Consider the following 17,638-nt stretch of genomic DNA (forward strand, 5'->3'; position numbering starts at 1 on the left):
ACCCATAATTATTTTTGTAAAATTTTTAGTGATTTTCCAAAGTTAAGACAGGGGATCTGACCTTGTCTCATAAAAATTCAAATATCTCATAATATGAAATTCTTTTTCTTACACTGTTTCCTCTATGTGAAACTAGACTCAATAATATTTAATTTAATATTTTATTCAGTCTCTAATTCGATTTCCACAATTTTTGGTGGATTTTCAAAGTTAGGCCACTATTACTATCCAAAACTGTTTTGGTGCAATATGATGATAAGTATAATAAGTTCATTTTCAACTAATCATGAACTCACCATTTCATGGATTCCATGTTCAATTACACAACGTAAGTTAGCATGATATTGCAATAAAATTCATAATCATAATTCATACATCTTAGCTCACCGAGGTCTCGACATTTCATCATCTCAATAACCATAAGCTTAGTGTTCATACCTGTACCCTTTCAACACTTTCCACATATTACTCCACTTCTTAACCATAATCTTGAATGGCCCTTTGAACCACCTGGAATACTAAAGGACAGTCGGAATCATCATACACCAAATAAAGTACCAAAACCATGTCCCAGACATGGTCTTACATGGATCCACATGTCGATGCCATATCCCAGATATGGTCTTATACGAAGCCTCAAATCGGTGCCGATGCCATGTCTCAGACATGGTCTTACACTAACACACATATCATCACTGATGCCATGTTCCAGACATGATCTTACACTGGCACACATATCAACACCGACGCCATGTCCCAGACATGGTCTTACACGGGATCTCATTAACCATGGTGTCATGATATCCAAATCGTAAGCATTCCTCAGGGTCACCCGGGGCTTCTTCGAATACACATCTAGTCAAAACTTGTCTCTAAGACCGAATCATATATCTCATGATGGTAATTAAGCTCATGATTTCACATAATGTTAATAATCATGATAAACGCTTTTTAACACAAATCACAATTCATCACATTGTTATTACACATCATAGACATATTGTAGATCACTTCTTATGCATAGCATATAATAACCTTTAACTCAATAAATTCAAATCAACTTACCAATTTAGATTCATTCACAATCAACGATAACATTATCGTAGGTACTTACTTGTCAAATTCTCGTCGTATGCATCCTATGACAACTCATTCAATTCATGATACAATAATATAATTTACAATTCAAGTATGACATTGTATTATTATTATTATTATTATTATTATTATTATTATTATTATTATTATTATTATTATTATTATTATTATTATCACACGAACTTACCTCGAATCTAAGCACGACTAATTATTCCATTTTAGTCCATAATCTTGTACCTTCCCGATTTAAGTCCGAATCTTATTTTTCTTAATCTATAATATCACATTTAACTTGATAATTAGTCACATTATTCATCGTGACCCAAAAATCATATTATGAAAAAATTATGTTTTTGCCCCTAAACTTTGTCATATTTATATTTTTACCCCTAGGCTCGTAAAATGATTTTCATTCATTTTCTTTGTACTTTATGCCTAGCCGAATCATTTTTATAACTATTCAGCCCACAATTTTCACTAAATCACACTTTTATGACACTTTTATATTTTTTTACAAAATAGTCCTTTTAAACATTTTCACCGAAAATCACTTAGTAAAAGTCGTTTATTTAACACCCAACATTCATTTTCTACCATTAGACATCAAAACACATGCATATCACTCATGGGTAAATTTTTAAACATGAACCCTAGCTCAAAATAATGGTAGAAATAGGTAAATCGAGTTACGGGGACTTCAAAAATGTAAAGAATATAAAAAATGGGGCTAGGATGCACTTACTATGGAGCTTGGAAGCTTGAACCAAACCCTAGCCATGGATTCCATGGTATATTCGGCTGGAACAAGAAGAAGATGGACAATTTGGCTTATTTTGGCTTTTTAATTCTTTTAATTATTAAATTACCAAAATGCCCCTAACTTAAAAATATTTTATTTCACCTATTTCATGCCTATTTTTGTCCAAAAAATTAACCAATCGTCTAATTATCATATAGGGACCTCCAATTTAAAATTTCATAACAATTGGACACCTCTAACATGTAGAACTCAACTCTTACACTTTTTTACGATTTAATCCTTTTGACTAAATTGAGTGCCCAAACGTCAAAATTTTCATTCTGTGAAATTGTAGACCATAAAAATATAATAAAAATAAATTTTCCTACATCAAATTTGTGGTCCCGAAATCACTATCCGGCTCGGCCAAAAATCAGGCTGTTACATGTATCACTACTCACATTGGATGCGTTTTTTCGCTATGTACAAAAAGATGACTTAAAAATTAAATTATTTTTTGAGTTTTTATTTAATTGATTAAAATTAAATAATTAGAATTCAAAATGGAAATTAAATTAATTAGCCATCTTAGTTTTATGGAATGGGGAAATTAAATATGTTTCATCATAGATTCTAATACGGTAAAATTGTCATAGCTTTAATGAAATTGAATTGCGTTGTGAAAATTAATTAATTAAATAGAAAACGAGGTTGTTGGGTTGATTAAATTATATGAATTGGTTAAAGTTTAAGATAACACTTATAATTGCACTCAATACTAGAGACATGCCCAATAGGCCTATCCAACATGTAAGGGTCACAAACCTTAGTCTCAATAAGGGTTGTTATTGGCCCTTAGTTTTCCCTATAAGGGAATTGTACTTTTTTCTATTAAAATTTTATTACTTAATTACCTATTGTTCAAATAAAATTCTTTTGCCTTTTTTTTTATAAATAGGAATTATGGGTTGAGCTAAAATTATACCATTTATTCATATTTTTAGTGCAGTTACTCTATTAGAAAATAGTGGTAATTTATTTAATGAATAAATTCTATTTTCTTGAAAGTTCAAAGTTTTGGTTTCTCATAGAGATAATTAATTTTTCTCTTGAAAAATAATTAAAGTTTTCATTTTTTGCAATCAGTTCATGAAGTTAAAGCCCACACTCTAAGCAAGTCAGGGTTCGAGGATAGCACAAAAGATCGTTTGCCAGAAAGCCAAGAAATGGCCTAGATCGTCTCGTTCAAAGCACATTTACTAAATCGGTCTAGGGTTTATTACTATAATAATCAAAAACCTCAATTTTAAAAAAATTAAACTTTTGTTGTGCGACAAACACTTTCTAAACTAATTTTTCCAACAATTGGTACCATAGCTAGATTGTGCTATATTTATAGTATAAAACAAAATACCAAATTTTCTTCTCTCTCTCATTGTTTAATTAAATAAGATAAAAAGTGACATTTTTAAATTATATGCATATTTTGGATTGTTATATATGTGGTTCTTAGCATTAGATCGACTGTATTTAGGCATTTCAAATTTTTTGGGTTTGTAATTAGATCGTGGACTATTATCTCCACATATGTTTTAAATTTATATTTGTAAAATAAAAAAGTTTATATGAGCCGTAAATGACATGGTATTTTCTGTATCCTTAAAATTTTCATTAAAACCTAGAAAAGCATAGTGGATCGATAACCCAAAACGAACTAAGGTAAGACACACTAAGCACTACATAGCGTGCGACACCCCACAAGAGAGTTGGGGCATCACACCTAGCCAAGTGGTTGTGTGAGGCAGCTGTGTAGGTGTCGGGGCCACCATGGCTCCACCATATGTGCAATGAGTAAGGTTAAGGTCAGGACATCTTGCCCCAATCAAGATGGTGTTGGATTTGGTGCCCTAAGTGTAGTATATTCATTTTCTATGCTTTTATAATTTCGAATAGATTGGAATAAAAAAAATTATCCATAAATTGCATTAATACCCTTTGAACATTGTTCTCAATGAATTTTGCATGCAAAGCAAAATGAAATCAAATACTGGCTCATTGGTTATCTAACGTTTAACTAATACTAAGTACTCTTACATGATCGGATTGTAATTGAAAAAGACAACTTGTATTAGTAGATGAACCTAAACATGTCCTTGTTCTAATTTAAAATAAACAAACAAATTGGAAGAATAATGTCTTCTATCAAGTTCAATTAGAGAGATACTTTGTCTTAAGCATCAGAGCGGATGACTCCCAAAAGATAGAGACATTTATAGTGTGGCATACATTAAATTGGATAGGACCCAAGTAGAATAAATCCCGAATCTATGTATGGATTTATTCACTTGTGACATTTATAGTGTGGCATACATTAATCCTAAGTGGATGGAGGGTTATGTATGCATGACTCGTATATTTTGATGTCAGTAAAAGCGTAAGTTCAAAAAAATAAGGAACCAAAAGCTGGTGCATTGGGTATATGACTTCTGTAGTTTGTATCATCATTCACAATAGTGGAATTCATAGCCCAAGAAATGGGTAAATGATATCCTCTCATTGGTATTACATGATAGATGAAAAGTAAACTTGGTCACGAGTTGTTTGTCTTTATGATAAATGACTTAATTACTATTTTGAAAATGATTGACTTTTTATGAAAGAAGCTGTAATGAATACTATGAGATAAAATAGGATCATATTGGAAAAACGAATTTATCCCTAAGAGATTACGGATATCCTTTTAAGATAATACACTTATGACAAGGTCATTGGACAAGCACTGATAAGTAGCCTAAAAACAATATGTTCTAATCTTATTTTTTCTAACATCTATATGGTGCAATCTACTGGATTTGTAACTAAAGGAAATGGCATAAAGTTTGAAAATTACTAAGGTCCATATATGGACTTAAGCAGACATCCCGTGCATGGAATCAGATTTGATCAAGCGATCACAAATTTGGGGTTTGAGCAAATCATTGATGAACCATATAGTTATAGATAGATAGTTGATGGAAAGATGGTTTTTCTAGTTCTATATGTTGATGACATACTACTCATTAAAAATGATGCAAGAATATTGTCATCAGTTAAAATGAGTTTAACCCAACAATTTAGCTTCAAGGATCTGGGTGAAGCTAAATATGTTCTAGGAGTTCAAATCCTTAGGGATAGAAAAAAATAAAGTGATAGTTTTAGCACAAACTTCATACATAGACAATATATTGGAACCTTTTGTGATGGTTGACTCAAAGAAGGGATCACAACCTTCTATTTTAGGCTTTCAATTTTCTTTAGTGGACTGTACCAAGACTGTGAAAGAAAGAGAGCAAGAGCTTTTGAGAAAGGTTCCTTATGCTTCGGCAATAGGATGTCTCTTGTATGTAGTGTTATTCACATGTCTATATTTGTTATGCAGTAGGAATAGTAAGTTGATATCAGAATAATCTAGGTCCAAGACATTGACAAGTAGTTAAACATATACTTAGATTTTTATAGTGAATGGGATATTATATAATTGGATATAAAGATTCTAACTTTCAAACGTTTCAAGATTTGAGGAAATCAACATTGAGCTGTGTCTTTGTCTTAGACGACAAGTCTATAGTGTGAAGACATGTCAAGTAGGGTTGTGCTGGGGAGTCCACTATTAAGGTCGAATATGTGGCTACTATTGAGGCAACAAAAGAAACAATATAGCTTCAAAAGATCTTTACAAATCTCAAAGTTATTCCTAGTATGGAGAGTGTCATTTCACTATATTACTGTAACAATGCAGTAATAGCTAAAACTTAGGAAACAAGAAACTATAAATGGACAAAACATAATGATCAAAAATATCACATTATTTGAATGGTGATGGATGATGGAATAATGGATGTATTCAAAATCTCATCTGATAATGACTTTATAGATTTATTTACCAAGAGGGTTTGGGAATATGAAATATAACTAATGTACTTCACTAAGGCAAGTGAGAGATTGTAAGGATCTAGATCCCTAAATGTAGTTTATTTGTTCATTTGGACTTGTAATTTTTAGAACAGAATAGTTTAATAAAAGTCCATTATTCACATTAATGTCATTTGTATTTGTCCTCAATGATTTTTGCATGCAAAGAAAATTGTAAACAAATATTGGTTCATTGATTACTTAATATTTAACTAATACTTAGTTTCATTATATGGCCGGAACATAATGTGAAAAGTTAACTTTTATTAGTAAGTAATCTAAAAGGTTTATAGTTTGATGAATTGAAATTGAGAAAATCGATTAAAAGATTAGATGCTATCTATCAAATCTAATAAGAGAGATACCTTGTCTTGGGTATCAAAATGATTGACTCCTAAAAGATAGAGATATAGACATGATTGTCTAGATTGACAATACATTTGTAACATTTCGAATTAGGGTCTAGTCGAAACAGTGATTTTGAGACCACAAATTCAAAATAAAAATAATTATTTTATGATTATTTGATGATCCATGATATGATTGCATGTTTGTGTGAAATTTTCATGAAGAAATTCTATACCTAAGGTATCTAATTTGACTTTATGGACTAAATTGAATACGTCACAAAACTTGTGTTCTAAAAGCTTCAAGCATGAAATTTCATTGGATTATTAATTAAAGGGCCTTAAATAGCAATTTAACCAAGTTCTAAAATTTTGGACAAAAATGGGCATGAATAGAAAAAATTGGAAAGAAAGGCCTTAAGGGCTTTTTTGTCATTTGGTAAATAAAAGAATAAACAGGGAAAAATCAAGTCAAAATTGTGTCCATCTTCCTCCTTGTGTGCCGAAATTTTCAAGGGTTCCATAGCTAGGGTTTTCAACTTTTCAAGCTTGATTATAAATGCTCCCAAGCCCCCCTTTTTTATGTTCTTTGCATTTTTGAATTCCTTAAAGCATGATTTATCCATTTCTAACCATATTTTGAGCTAGGTTTCATGTATGAAATTTGACCCATGTGTGAAATGTTTGTATTTGATGATTAATGGAAGTTTATGAAAGCTTGATGTGTGATGAACATCTTTTACTAAGTGATTTTTAATGAAAACACCTAAAAAGGACTTGTTTGTAAAAAGGCGTAAAAATAAGTAGTAAAAATGTGAAATAAAGGAAAATGTGGGCTGATGTGAGCATGGTGTAGGTTCAGCTAGGCTTGGGTACCAAGAAAATGCATGCATTTCATTTTACGAGCCTAGGGATTAAAGTGTAAATAAGTGAAAAGTTAGGGGTAAAAAGGTAATTTTACCAAAGTATGAATTATGGGTCAATTCAAACAATGTATGCATTGAACAAGTTAAATTTGGCATTATAGATCAAGAAAAACGTGATTCGGATATTGATCGGGGAAAAGTAAAGTTTACGAGGATTAGACTCGTTTCTATCATTTTGTACCGAGGTAAGTTCATTTGCAAATTATGCAATATATACCATACTTTAAATGTTTTAATGTTGCATATATGGTAAGTACATATATAATTAATATGATGTTGTATCATGTCTTTAATGTTTAAATTTTATTATGAATTATGCTTTGATTATTCCATAAGTATGTGATTGGTGCTATGGATATTGAGATCGACATTACAAGCAAGTTCAACAAAAATGTGGTATTGAAGAATCTCGTTTGAATCTTAGGAATAGTTTAGGATACAAGTGACATGTCACTAGGAACTATGTGATCTGAACTCATGAGTTCTGGTCTGAATTCATGATATATATGACACATGTTCTGGTATTCCGGTTATTGGTCTTGTATGTTCTACCGGTGGCTGGGTAGTCCAGCATGTGTTGCGGATAACTAACAGCTTGCGTGAGTAGCCTGTGTAGTTGCATCCTGATCGATATCTTGTGTAAGCAGACCCATGAGTAGCTCGAAAGCAAGCAACATGTGATATGTGATATGAGGTAGCGTTGGCTACATATGGGGCACTTAGGTGCAAGATTCCGATGTATCTGATGGTATTCTAAGTGTTCAACGGGTAGTCCTAGAGAAACTTAATACGTAATCTCAATGAATACGTCAAATATGAGAAAGTAAGTTATTTTGTACAAGTGGGCACAGGTATGTACATCGAACTCATAAGGATGCCATGAGATATGATGAACTGGTGGTAATAATGTATATGAGAAAGTTATGCTTATGGGACTTGATGACATTTATGAACCTTTGCCTTACGTTAATTGTATGATTTATGTTGCTTATTATTTGCATTGAACTTACTAAGCTTTAAAGCTTACCCCTTTCATTTCCTTTTCTTATAATGTCGCCAAGCTAGCTCGAGGATCGGAGGACATCGGAGTTTTTGATCACACTATCAATTGAATATTTGGGTATAGTTAGTCTCAACATTTTGAGTATGGCATGTATAGGGACTTGGTCTTTATTTATGTGTCATATTGATTAGCAAAATGTGTTGGCTCATGAAGGTATTATGATTATTTTGTATATGGCCATGAGAGGTAGCTCATATTGATTATTTGGGTTGTAAGCCTAATTGTTTATGCATGCATGCAATGTGTTTATGCTTTGTGATGTGGTTGGTGGCTGCTTGTTGGTATGGATGTGATAAATGGCATACATGCTTAATGAATGAATTGGAATTAATAAGTATGACCATAACTATGGTAAAATTTAGTAAAATAGAAGTAGGTTTATAATAATGAATAAATATGAAATTGGTGTGGAATGCCACATGAAAGCATGATAGATTGAATATGTCCTATGTGACCATATAGACATAATTGAACCATGAATATCTATGCTTTGAGTAATCAAATGTGCCATGTTGCATGTCATGAAGTGGGTCTAAGTGTGTGAGTGTTTAAGGGTGATAAATGGCATGGAAAATAGCCTAGGATTTGTCCACACGGTTAGACACACGGGCAAGTGACTAGGCCGTGTGTGACACACGGGCAAGTGTCTAGGCCGTGTGTGACACACGGTCTGCCCCATGGGCATGTGATCCGGCCATGTGCTCCCTACACCTTAATCATGCAAAGTAGAATGCCCAGTAGTAAACATACGAGCAAAGACACGGCCGTGTGTCTCAGTCATGTAGAGGACATGCCCTCAGGACATGGGCATGTGCCCTGGCCGTGTGAAGTCTTCACTTGATTTTTGGAATTTAATTTGCTACACGGTCTAAGCACACTGGCGTGTGACTTGGCCTTGTGACCTTATTTTGTTAATAACGTCATAAACAGAGATTTACACGGGCTGAGGCCACGGGCGTGTGTGTGACCACACGGCCTACCCACACGGGCTTGTGACCCTGTTTCCTTGAAAAATTTTCTAAGTCTTCCAAATGTTTTCAAAGTTCATGGTTTAGTCCCGAATCGTTCCTAATGTATGTTTTGGGCCTTGTAGGCCCATATAAGGGAAAATTTGCATAGTATGAATGAATTTGATTTGAACGAAATTTTATGGTGGTTTTGTATGTTTGTTTGTGTTTAAGTTCGATAATGCCTTGTATCCTGTCCCGGCATTGGACATGGATAAAGGGTGTTACAACATTGGACAGGACCTAAGTCAAATTATTCTTAGATCCATTTATGGATTAATTTACTTGTGACGTTTATACAATGACTCAGCTAATCTTGAGTCACTGACTGACCATATGTCCATGACTCGTATACTTTAATGTATTAAAAACATGGGTTCAAGCAACTAAAGAACCGAAAGCTAGTACTTTGAGTATACAAATTCTTCATGATATAGCTTCATTTAAAATAATGGAATTCATAGCCCAATAAATGGTAATGTGGCCACGGGTCACTTGTCCAGGACAAATGATTTAATTACTATTTGTTAGTAATAGAGTTTTTTTTCATGGAGGAAGATGTAATGGTTGCCTAGAGATAAAATAGAATCATATTTGGTGAATGAATTTAACCCAAAAAGATTAATGATATCTTATGACGGTTATCGGATAAACACTTATTAAAGTTGCTTTCATTTTGGAATATAATAAAGGAGAGGTCAACCATGGTACTTTAGTGGAAAGACTCCATGATTAAAAAATGTTCTACTTAATAGACGAAGAGTTGGAACCTAATAAAAAATTATCTAAGCCCTAATTATAAATGTCCAATCGGTCCTTTTACTAGCTTGACATAACCCAAAATAGGTTGCATGTAGGAATGATAATATGGAATGAATGAATATGACGATTAAGGAAAAATATCGCAAGTATCACTATCAATAGTAAATGCATTTTGTCGCTAAGCGCAATAGATGAATTAGAAAATAAATTAATTTCTTGAACTTAAAATTTGAAGTTGAAATTAAATTAATTAGTCATCATAATTTTATTAGACATGGCGATTAAATATATCTTCTTATAAATTCTAATACGATAAAATTGTCATGGGTTTAATAGAATCAGAATTAGGTTGAGAAAATAATTTAACTGGGTGAATTAATTAATTAATTAATATTTTGGGAACTGAAAAGATAGTTATTTGGTTGGTTAAATTATATGTGCTGGTTAAAAACCTGAATAATACATACAATTGTACTTAATACACAATATGGGCCTGAGAACCCATCCCAGTACATGAGAGGTGGCAAACCTTAGTCCCAACATGGGTTTTTGCTGCCCGTAGGGTTTCCTAGCAAGGAAATTATATTTTTTTCAATTAAAATAATATTATTTAATTACCCTTTGTTCAAGTAAATTATTGTTAATTTTTCCTATAAATAGGAACTATGAGATGACCTAATTGGCACACCAATTGAGTATTGTTACTCTGTCGGAAAACATGAAAATTTATTTACAAAATAAATTTTATTTTCCACAAAGCTCAAAAGTTTTTAAATTTTCATAGAGAGAAATTAAGTTTCCCATTGAAAGTTAATCAAAGTTTCATTCTTTACATTCAGTTCATGTAGTCTTAACCCATACTCAAAGTAAGCCTAAATTCAAGGATAGTAGAGAAGATCGTTTAGTAAAAAATCAAGAAATGACCTTGACCGCCTCACTCAAAACACAAATAATAATTATATATAGGGTTTATCACTATAAATGGCATAAGGCTCAGTTTTAAAAAAAATTAAACTTCCATTTTACTACAAACAATTTTTTCTAAACTGATTTTTCCAACAACTCATGGTATAGTAGCACTTTCAATGCTGGAGGTTCCTTGAAGTAGTTCTAGGACAAATCACTTGACCCCATTTTGTGGAAATCTTGCATCTATTTTCTCAATGCTTGCATCCTTTCTTCAAATGCATCATCATTCCTTTGGCGGTTTTGTCCTTACAACTAGCCCATCATACCATCTTTACGTCAAAGTGTAATAGCCCAAAAGTTAGTGGTGTCGAAAATGCAATTTTGAAATTTTGATTTTCGATGATCGAGTCCGTAAATATTTTATTGAATAGATAGTTAATTAAGATACCAGTGTAACGACCCTAAAGTTAGTGGTGTTGGAAAATGATGTATTAAGACCTCATTTCTATAAATTGAGCCCAAAAATATTTCTATTAAATATTTACGGAATTATTGTATAGGTGAGTTGAATTTTGAATAATTAAATTTGTCGAATTAGTAATTAATTAAGGTATAAGAACTAAATTATAAAAGTGGTAAAAGTTAAGCTTTGGATTTTTAAGCAATTGGAGGACCAATTAATTAATTAGACCAATTATTGTTATGCCAACCAATGGTGGAAGATATTGTACAACCACTAATATTCCTTAGCTTAATTAAGAATAATAATTAAGATTTATTAAGCTAATTTTAGTTGATTAACAAATTAATTAAAGTATATAAAGTAAAAACTAAAAGAATGAAAAGCCACATTTTTTTCCTATTGTCTTCCTCATCGAATCAAGAAAAAAAAATAAAGGTTTGAGTTTTGAACTTTCAGTCCTTCAAATTGGTAAATTTACACGTGTAATATCTTATACCTGATTTAAAACCTGTCACAAATATCACGTATCAAGTTTTTGACCCATTGCCGGGGAACTAAGATATTCAGAACACTCGATTTTTATTACTTTAGCCATTTTACTTTTATTGCAATTTAAATTTTTATTTTCTAATTCTTCATTTATTTTCTTCTGGCAAGTTTTTTTTATAGTTTATGACTAGAAGAAACCAGCCAGGACCATTACTTTTTGACAGTGAGATCGATCGCACAGTTCGCAGAAACCAAAGAGAAATAAGGTGAAGCTTAAGATACACAAAGAACGAGCAAGAGGACGATATTCAAACCCTAATCGAGGAGATGGATGAAAACCAAGAAAATCCGCTACCTCCTGCAATTGCTGTTAATCAAAATCTTGCTCCGCACACTATGTATGATTATGCTAAACCTAATTTAACAGGAACTGAGTCAAGTATAGTTAGACCTGCTATTGCTGCAAACAATTTTGAACTGAAACCTAACACAATTCAAATGATTCAACAATTTGTTTAGTTTGATGGTTTGCAAGACGAGGATCCCAACACTCACTTGGCAAATGTATTAAAATTTTGCGATACATTTAAAATCAATGGCATTTCTGATGATGCCATACGTCTTTAGTTGTTTCCCTTTTCGTTAAGGAATAAGGCTAAAAAATGGTCAATCACTACTTGGCAACAAATGACTGAAATTTTTTTATTAGAATATTTTCCACTAGCTAAAACAGCCAAATTACGTAATGATATCTCTTCTTTTGTGCTGATGGATTTAGAAACACTCTACGATGCATGGGAGAGATACAAGGACCTTTTGAGAAGGTTCCCTCACCATGGGTTACCGCTTTGGCTACAGGTTCAAACGTTTCATAATGGCCTGAATCCTTCGATTTGACAGATGATTGATGCAGCCGCTGGAGGAACTATCAATAATAAAACACCTGAGGCGGCTTACAAATTTATTGAGGAGATGTCACTAAATAACTATCAGTGGCAAGTTATGAGAACAAAGTCGACGAAAACAGCCAGTGTTTTCAGCCTCGGCGCGGTTACAATACTATCTAACCAAGTAGAACTCCTAAATAAAAAGATTGACGGTTTGTGTGGTTCTACTTAGGTACATCCAGTGATGAGGTGCGATTCGAATGGAGGAGGAGCATGCACAGAGTATTAAAATTCGAATGGAAGAGGAGCATGCACAGAGTATTAACCCTTCAACCCTAGCATCAAGGAGGAACAAGTCTAATATATGGGTAACAATAACTCTAGATCCCAAAATAACCCATATAGTAACACTTATAATGCAGGTTGGAGGAACCATCCCAATTTCTCGTGGGGCGGTCAAAGAAATCAAAGGCCACAACATCCTTCGGGCTTTCAACAACCACCTTACTAGCAAGAAAAGAAGTTGAACCTTGAGGAGATGCTAACCAAATTCATCTCGATGTTAGAAACTCGTTTTCAGAATACTGAGACAGCACTCAAAAATCAACAAGCATCGATCCAAGGGCTCGAAACTCAGATTGGACAGCTTGCCAAGTTGATTTCTGAACGACCATAAGGTAGCTTGCCAAGCAATACAGAATCTAACCCAATGGAGTAACTCAACGCGATTCTAGTCAAGATGAGGAAGGGTTAGTCACACCTGAACCAGAACCAAGGCAAGAAACTGAGATAAGCAAAGGTAAAGGTAAGGTAAACCACAATGAGCAGAAATCGGTAAGTATAGAATACAAACCTCGTGTGCCATACCCTAATGCGACAAGGAAAGACTGTTCAAATGAACAATTCGGTAAATTCCTTAAACTTTTAAAAAAATTACATATTAACTTACCATTTATTGAAGCTCTATCGCAGATGCCAAACGCAATGAAATTTTTAAAGGAGCTTTTATCAAATAAGCAGAAGTTGGACGAGGCTTCACATGTGAAGCTAAACGCAGTTTGCTCAGCTATTCTACAAAATAAACTACCCAACAAATTGAAAGATCCAGGGAGTTTTACAATTCCTTGCTTAATTGGTAGTTTAGATGTTAATAATGCATTAGCTGATTTAGGGGCTAGTATTAACGTCATGCCTTACAAAATGTTTAAACAACTAGGCCTTAGGAAACCCAAAAAACTAGGATGAGCATTCAATTAGTAGATAAAACTATAAGATTTCCTAGGGGTATTATTGAAGATGTGCTAGTTAAAATCGATAAATTTATATTTCCCGTTGACTTCGTTGTTCTAGACATAGAGGAGGATAGCAACACCCCTTTGATTTTAGGAAGGCCCTTTTTAGCAACTGCTAGAACAATTATTGATGTTGGCATAGGTGAGCTCACATTTTTTGTGGGAGATGAAACAATCACCCTTCAAGCTCGCAATTCCGGCAACAAATCTAAAATTGAAGGTGATTGTCTAAACCATTCTACTAAAACTGACAATATGGTGTAACCTACTTTGTAGGAAATGAGTTTGAAAGAAGTACATAAGCCATTTTCAAGCAATATTGGAGGACCTATTAGTGAAGAACGAAGGCTACAAATCGAGGAGCTAGATGAATGGCGGACACATAAACCGAGAACACACGATAAACCAAAACTACGCCAGAACAAGCTCAATACCTTTCCAAATCAACTTAAGGTTGGAGATAAAGTTTTATTAGATGCCGCAGATCCGCACATTATCATTGCCAAATCGAATGAAGAAATCCCTCTTACGGTACTTAGCAGTTTCCCATTTGGTACAGTTGAGGTAAATCATCCCAAGTTCAGAACTTTTAAGGTAAACAATACCCGCCTAAAACCTTATTTTGATGAGATTCATAGTAGGAATGAGGAGTATAAACTCCTAGAACCATCATGACCATTCAATGGAAAGGTAAGTCGAGCTTAAACTATAAATAAGCGCTCCTCAAGAGGCAACCCGAGCACTAACAATATTAATTTCTTTAAATTTTAGTTTTAACGTCTAACATACTAACCGACTCATGGAATGCAGGCTTTCGAAAGCACACACGGCCAAGAACATGGGCGTGCTTAGGACAGTGTGGAAATAGGGCAAATATTTTCCCCAGCACGGGCTACGATAAATCACCACGGCCTGCGACATGGCCGGGGGCGTACCTGCCAAAACAACACGGGCGTGCGACACTCTCGTGCCTTGAAACAGTGGCTGAACCTGTCAAATTAACACGGGCGTGCTACACGCCAGTGCCAAGCAACCGTGGCCGAACCTGCCAAAACAACACGGGCGTGGCCATTCATACACGGGCGTGGGAGAAGCGAACAAAGACAGACACGAGCGTGCAACATGGCCGTGCGCACTAACACACCCAAGGTCCAAGGGTGTGGGGAATTGTCAGACGCGCCCAAATTCAAAATTCGCGAATCACACGGGAAAAAATTGGGGAACACAGGCTTGTTCCCTGGCCGTGTGTCCCAAAATCTATAAATACCCTTCACTATTCATCATCTCCCCGGCCCAAAATCCCTAACCCTAGCTGCTGCAAGTCCAGACGGCCTCTCTAACAGGTCTGTGCTCCGCTTCCAACCCCATTTTTTATGCTCATTCTCCTCTTTCTAGCGTTTGTTTACTCTTTTCTCTTTTATTTTACTGATTTCCAATGCTATTTATCATAGTAATCTACACTTTTCATGTTATTTTCATCTTTCTATCACTCAATCTTCGTATCTAAAGTAGTTATTATCCTTTTCATGTTGAAGTTCTTACTCATTTCATGATTTTTATACCTCATTTGACTATTTTACGTGCACATTCATAGTTAAGTAGATAAATGTATATTTTTAAGTTTTGTTTTGGTAATTTTATTTATTTAATTTCTTAATTAGTATATTAGGCTACATTCATTCATGGTTATTGTTTCTATGGGTTTCATGCTATTAACCCCACACAAATTCATTCTTTAGATATCTCCATTACTTATTCTCGTAGGGTTATTTGGCACATTTACTTTGGCTATTATAGTATAGGTTAATATGTAAGCCCCATGGAAAGTATTCACATTCCACTTCAATTTCCATTATAGGTACACCATGTCATCTTCATGAGGAAAGAAAGCCGTCGTCCCTACTTCAAAGAAAAGGAAGGGAGTGTCAACTTCCTCGGGTCCTACCGCGAAAATTCGTCACCGTCTCCTGCAGTTCCCCATTGGGCCCCAAGAAGAACTTTTCCAGATTCTACGGGCCCGACCCTTGGAAGTGGGCTGTTGTATAGACTGGACCGCGCTAGAACAAGTCCAACTAGCGAATGCAATTCAGGCCCTCCTCACCACCGACCCTTGGAGGCTTTTCTTTGAGATTGTCGAGCCGACATATCTCGAACTCACTATTGAACTCTGCTCAACATTCCATCTTCAAACTGTGATGGCTCGTTTTGATGACCCAGGAACAATCCAATTTCGCCTCGGCGGTCTAGTCTGCCAATTGAATGTCCTGGAGTTCGAAACCGCTTTGGGTCTATATACAGAGGAGTTTAGGGATAAGAACGACCTCGACACTCTCCACTGCCACATCCACTACTCTCCCTCGAAGTGCTGGGACGCCCTCACCCCTGGCGCTGCCTCTTACAATCCTAACCGCTCCAAGGCATCGGCTCTCCCTCCATCTCTAAGGTACTTACATGCCATTTTGGCTCACACGTTATCAGGAAGGAGAGAGAGCACTGGCGTCATCAACACTCACGACGCCTACTTTCTATGGTGTATGTCGCACGGGCATGTCATAGACCTTGCTTATTTCATTGCCCTCGCCATTCAACATCATACGGAGCGGCATAGGAAGTGGGTCATCTCCATTGGACCCTATGTGACGCGGTTGGCTCGGCACTTCAGGCTCCTCAACACAGCAGCCCAATCATCCTCCCTTACTCTCATGGGCCAGATGTCCCCACAAGGCATCTCAAGCATGGTAAGTATGAGGATGATCGAGAAACGACGTGGCACCCTCCCTCCTCAGTACCGTCTCACCCAATCCATCGAAGAGGAGGCCCTCGAGGACATAACTAATGATATCCCTCCACGTCACGAGGACCCACCATCTCAGCCACCACCACCATCTTATCCAGTTCATGCGGCGACTTCATACGTAGACATCTCTGAGCGCCTAACTCGATTCGAGCAGCAATGTTTTCAGCGCTTCGATCACATTGATGCTCCACTACACCAGATTTGTCAGCACTTCCACATCTCATCACCACCCCCACCTCGAGAACCATCTAGCGATGAAGATGTTTAAAAATTTTTGTTTATTATTTTATGTTTTTACTTTTATTCTACTTTTGGACAACTTTTTTTTTTCTTTAAGCTTATTTTTATTAGGTTTTATAATTTTTTTTTAACAATTTTGAATTTCGGCTATTTCCTATCGAGTAATTATTCTTCCTTATATACTTTCTAAAAGAGTTCCTGATTCTATCACAGTTATAAAGAGTTCCAAAGCTCACTATTACTCAGGGACTCGAAACTCCACTGGGGAAGGTTCTCCACGACCATAACCAACTTCAGATATAATATTCTTTTGGCACAGGACTTATCGACTAATGAACCTCTACCACCGCCGGAGTATCGTCCTCCACCCTCACGCCGATTATTCTCCAAAACTCCAATTTAAGGAAATTCATTCATCACTCAGAAAGTTTCACTTCTCTCCCTATCTTATTTTTATATTCTTTTCTATATATCTATCTTTGTACATTGAGGGCAATGTACATCTTAAGTGTGGGGGGTATTCATTTTACTATCAAAAAAATCCCTGAATGATTGCCTTGTTCTCTTGAAAAGCTCTCATATCATGTTTAGGATAAATTTTGATTGATTTATGATTTTTATTGATATATCTTAAATTAAAACATAGGCATTCATGCATTGATTATTTA

The 17,638-nt window shown here is 35.0% G+C and overlaps 1 non-coding gene across 1 annotated transcript; it reads right to left on the minus strand.

Annotated features, from left to right (window-relative positions):
• Positions 1 to 12,489: 12,489 nt before the first annotated feature.
• LOC128282706 (small nucleolar RNA R71) lies at positions 12,490 to 12,596 on the minus strand. Its single transcript, XR_008273061.1, has one exon. It is a non-coding gene; the product is annotated as a small nucleolar RNA R71 (small nucleolar RNA).
• Positions 12,597 to 17,638: the final 5,042 nt, after the last annotated feature.

This window comes from Gossypium arboreum, chromosome 10 (genome assembly GCF_025698485.1).
Source record: "Gossypium arboreum isolate Shixiya-1 chromosome 10, ASM2569848v2, whole genome shotgun sequence".
NCBI classification, from domain to species: Eukaryota; Viridiplantae; Streptophyta; class Magnoliopsida; order Malvales; family Malvaceae; genus Gossypium; species Gossypium arboreum.